The sequence below is a fragment of the Siphateles boraxobius genome, unplaced genomic scaffold (genome assembly GCF_051911475.1).
Source record: "Siphateles boraxobius isolate OS27281-9 unplaced genomic scaffold, OSU_SipBor_1 2, whole genome shotgun sequence".
NCBI classification, from domain to species: domain Eukaryota; kingdom Metazoa; phylum Chordata; class Actinopteri; order Cypriniformes; family Leuciscidae; genus Siphateles; species Siphateles boraxobius.
The window spans coordinates 16083975-16089764 of NW_027508810.1; positions in this window are offsets into that span (position 1 = coordinate 16083975).

Consider the following 5790-nt stretch of genomic DNA (forward strand, 5'->3'; position numbering starts at 1 on the left):
TTTTCTCAGCCACCTTTACTTAAACAACCCCTCCCTTGCTGTCGCTTTTTCCTTCACTGACTTGTAAATGTATCTGATCTTTAAAAGAAAATAGAGGTTTATAATGCAGTAAAAATAAAGTAATATAATGCAGTTTAATTACAAAAAAGACAGTAAATTACAAAAAATGTAACACTGCGAGTGATACTGAGGGAGTGTTGGCAAATTTCAAATTTTTCTCTCTTCTGACTGCTGTAATCAATCTTTCTTTTTTTGTCTTTGGAAAGTCGTGGAAATGCTATCATGATTTTTTTTTCTTTTGCTATTACAGCAAGAATATTGCTGTAGTTCCCCATTCACCGCTATGGAATTTTACCCAACTCTTATGACTTCTGCTTCCGAGAACCCGGAAATCGAGTAACTAATACAGACATTAATGCCCCAAAGTGTGTGCATGTGTTTTGTTAAGTCTTTAAGTTGAGAGCATATTTCCTCCAGTCTGGTCCAATTAAATTGTTATGCAGGCACATTGTGTGCAAGTCTAAAAATACACAGTGATAAATGAAATTTGTCTGCTGCTGTTTCTAAATAATTTAATGTCTGGTTTAAGAACACTACAGCCAAACACTTTAGTGTGCACCAACTTCATTCATCAAACATATGACCAAATAAAAGGCATGATATGAACAAAAAGAAGGCTTCAAATGATCTCACAGAGAATTAATGCCACCTTATGATATTTTATGAATTAATGAATCACCAGTTTCCTAACTGTTGAATGAAAAACCGAGAACATTACACTTTTTGCTGGAATTTCTATACTTTGTTGCAGATTATTTTAATGAAGCAAATGGCAGAGTTCTGAAGCCTCTAGATTAAAGTTGCCTAAAAGCAGAAGTTGCAAAAGTGTTCTTCTCTATTGTAATGAAAAAAAGTAGGACTGGACTTGATTTTGTCCAATGTGAATTGATTGGATCGATTTGCTATTGTTGTTATGTCATGTGAGTGACATGTTGTCCCGTTCTCGCGCCAGTAAACATGTCATCAGAGACAAGATGTCATTGCAAGAAAGAGGGGAAGTTATTTTGATTAAAGATTAAGAGGGTAATTAAATAAAATAAAAAAATATATATATGTTCACGGATAAATAATTTATAACAAATACAGCAATATTTCGTACAAAAATAAGAATGGTCCATTTTGATTTCATGGTGACCTTAAAGAAAGGTTATTAACATCTACCCAGGAGAACTTTATTGTTCTGAATTTCCAGTTGTTCTTCTCAGAAAGTTCAATTGAATCATCTCACTCTGAGGTCAGATAAGCATCTGGTGGACCTTTGGCTTTCATGTGGCATTGTTGAGAATTTTCCAAGCCGTTCTGCAAATAATGTTAGATTGCATTAGAGATGAATGCCTCACAGTGTGTTAACCACAATGGTTTTATGTCCTCCAGTTCAAACAAAAAGGAACTGCAAATATCCTTGTGTAAGCTCTGTTCATGCCCAGCAGCATTGTATTTTAGTTCAGAGTTGAAAAATTAATAAAACATTGTAATATTTTCATTTGATAAGATGTGTGTTCTCTCCACCACAATGAAAGGACAAGTTGTGTTCTCACCTGCTGTGCTGGTTCCTCCACTGTGCAAAATAAACTAGACAAATATTGGCTTTGAAATCTGCAAAGCATGATGAAATTAAAGAAGAGGTGTGCAGAAGGAGCTCTTTGTGATTGTTTAGATTTCATGAATACAGCACTCGTTTCTGTGAAACAAAACAAATGGGGAAAAAAAGAACACAAAGTAATGTGTTTGCATTTGTAAGGTGGTTTTCAAAAGAATTTGAACTTTCATGTTTCAATGCACATTACTTAGTTTAACCAATTGTTTTAAGTTTTGTTGATGCTCTATTTTCCTTTGCTTGCTTTCGGAGAGCTAATCATAGATTGAAAATAGATATTTTTTTAAAAATTAAATACTATTATTAATATTATTATGCCCCAAGCACGAGGACGCTGAATTGCTCTGTTTATTGTTGTTAAAATCATTTATCTAATATTATTTTTATAAATGGTAATAATAATTATTAAAATAATACATAAATAAATAAACAAACAAAATTCTTCTAGTATACCTTTTTTAATTTAATGGTACGTCAAATATTGAATATTTATGACTAAGTGAACAACACTGTGATATATTCCCTTTCACATTTTCAGTTCAGTTACCAAACTGACAGGAATATTATTGTTTTCACAGTGAATGTGGAGAATTAAAGGAGGAATTCCAAAGGAAAGCATTTAACTATGAAATAACAGCAAAGTAATTGCATTTCACACTTGTTTCTTGCGTATGCCCGGAAAGAGGCTCCATCTGCAGTTTAGGCTTCAAGATAAGGGGCAGGTTTGAAATCCTCGGGAGCCTAACACAACATGACTTTATGAAACCCCTCTCCATAGCCAGACACAAAATGTAAATGTTGATAACTCAATTATGTTTTCTGCTCTGTGGAATAGTAATCCATTGTTCCTTCAGCTGTGCAATGGCTTCATGCTGGACTGAGAATTGCTGATTGCAGAATCTTGACTCTGCAGACAGACACTCGTACATGCATGCACACAAACACAAGGCCCTCATTTCCCTCTCCTAAACGCACAAAAACAGTTGGCTTTCTCAAACTGCTGAGCTCTGAACTTAAGCAGGTTCACAGTTGAGTCTCTCTGGTGAATCCCACTCAATAGCAGCACCCTCAAGCCCTGAAGCCCAGGTCTGTGTGTATGCAGAATGTCGACAAGATGCTTAACCTCTCACTGCTAAGGAAAATAATCACCTCAGAATTCATCCAGAATACTTTAAAAGGTGGAAATGTGCCGTTGTTACCTTAAGGAATCATTTCTTATTGACCTGTACAAGAATAAAAATGGTCGTCTTTGTTCATGGGACTGCAAACGTTTTTGAGCCAATTACCTGAGCTTTAAATACCACGTGACTAATCACTCTGAAGCTGTAGAAAATCATCGACAACACTGATTGGCTAAAGGCAACACAAAAACATTATACAAGACCCTCATTAATGATCTTGAGCCTTGATATTAAAGTTATATACATGTATTATATTAGGACTTATAGAATATTGTTAATTTCAAGGCATTACAGGCAAAACCATTGTTTTTTCCATGCACTGTCAATTTTGAGATTTTGGGAAATTTTGCTTCCATAATACTTCGGCTTTCAAGTGGAAAGAAAACACACAAAATACACATTTAAGTGTTTATTTTATTACACTTTATCTATTTGTATCTTCAATTGAAACATATAGGCTATCTTTAAAGTCCATTTTCTCAAAATTAGTCTTCTTTTCATCTTGCAAAAGTCAGAAATCTTCACTTCAACGGCATTTAGAAGATATTTTGAAGCATTTAAACTGAAGATACAGTTTTATTCCTGTCTACATTCTGGCTTTCACTGAGGGGTTTGTGCATATATCTGCTTGGTAAGATTTTATAACATTTTATTCTCAAAATAATTTTTAATTAGAAAAAGCCCCGTTTGCATATTTAAACAAAATTTGAGAAACAACAAATCAACTGGGGAAGGTATTGCTCATATTGTTCATTTCATAATTTTAAGAACCAATTAAGGGGGCATGAGGGGGTAAAGCAACTACGATTCTTTTTTTTTTCTTTTTTTTCTGAATACAGCTAATTTTTAATGGCTGTCAATGGAATAAGGTTCTTTTTGAGAACCAGTGAAGTGTGTAGTTACCAGTATCTACCAGCAGGGGCTTAGTGAAAAGTGCTAACCAGCCAAACATTGATGCCTGACCTTTAAAAAAAAATCTAATTTGTGTAACCTAAAGTAGTCAGGTTAATTCAACCATATTAAATAATATTTTTTACTTCAATAAAACAGCACAAAGCTAATTTTTAGCAATCCTGGCAGAACAGAAAGATGGTTATTACTAAAATCAATATATCTCCTTTTTGGCATGATGTGCTGTAAAAATTACCATCAATTGTATTTCACCATAGTGGTTCCCTTATATTGCCGATGTCTTGTGGAAATGATTCAAGCTTCCTTTCATTCATTCATGTGTGGAGGATGGTCTCATCACCTCTTGAATCCCTCCTCTGCCTGAGATTAAAATATTTCATCATAATGTTATCCCAAATAATCACTATATATATATATATATATATATATATATATATATATAGCTAAATATAAATTCTCAGTAGATGGTGGCGGCTACAATATGGCTCATCCTTTAAGATCGTATTTAATCTGTTCAAGTTCATTAAGATGAAGGGTATGGGAAAGAGATGCCCAGGAAAAGAGGTGGTGGGGTTTCTCAAAGTCAGCCTGATCCGCCGTCAAGCTCGTGCAGAGACATGCGTAATTACTTAAGCTTTTTTAAAGACACTTCTCACTGAATGTCCAGAAATAACCATCCGTGGGCACGTAAGCAGGTCAATGCAAACAATCTTCGGTTTGCTCTGAAATAGCATCACGTGATTCTGTTTAAAGTATGCATTTGTAAAGCTGGATGAATCACATTGTGATACGCTCATGTATACAAATGTGCTTGATAAGTGTTTCTAGGGTAGAAAAAAAAGATACGAGTTGTCAAATCTCATTGTGTGATGTGCTGGAATTTGGAAAGCTTGAATAACAGCAAACAGGATGCATATCAGTGTGTGTTAAGACCACCAGTGGGATAATTACAAAAATGAATGGATGTTCTATCTCTATGGAGGGTGTCCAGCAAAAACACTGAGGTTTTATTATTCCTGGGACTGGGATATGTTAAAATAACGCTGAAATAGAGTTTAGTTAAAGTAATTGATTATCCATATAGCATGATGGCACATATTAATGTGACCATAATCGTCTGTAATGTCAGTGTTAAGGAAGCCACTGAATCTTTAGCTTTTCAAAGTTTTTATAAAATCGTTCACCCAAACATCATTTACTCACCCTGTTTTCTGTAACCGTTTGGTTACCCACATTCTTCTAAATATCTTCTTCTGTGTTCGGCAGAAAAAAATTAATTTGTACATGTTTAGAATAACTTGAGAGTGAAGAGTGAAGCAAATGTAGTTAGCAACACTAGTTTTAAAAAGTATCATTGAAGTGGTTTTATGGGGCAATGTCTTTTTAAATTTATACTTATCAGAAGGTATCATTTTAAGTTAAGTACTTATCTATCTGGCGCAAAATATGTGAGAATATTGATTAAAGTCACAACATTAAGCTTAAATAGATTACATTAAATCCAACCAATGAAACTGAACAGCTATTTGGCTAACATTATCCAAAACCCTGTGTGGCACGCATGGCATCATCTGAAAAAGAAAGTTGTTGATTTTTTCCCACCACTGGAACCGTATGGCCTTGTGGATAGCGCTCAGACCTGTGGTGCCGTTGCATTGTGGGCAACATGAGTTTGAGTCATGCTGAAGTATTTTCCAGATCCTGTTCACTTCTCTCCTTTCCCATTGCTTCATCTAATCCATCTAATAAATGCAGAAATGCCAAATAACATAAAAAAGAATGTGCACCAATGAATTGTTCACAAAAACCCATAAACATGCAATGAAAATGTAAATAAGGGCTATTTTGATTACATGTTGACTTTTAAAGCAGCTGAGTTCTAAACACTACTGAGAAATGTAAAGTAAGTAAAGTAAGCTGTTTAATGTTGCTTTTAATGAACCTCCAAGTCTTGTCCAACATTAAAAGAATAATAGTAAAGGAATGGAAAACAGTTTATCTATTTCTCCTCTTCTAGCTTTTAAGGAAGTGTAACTCTTG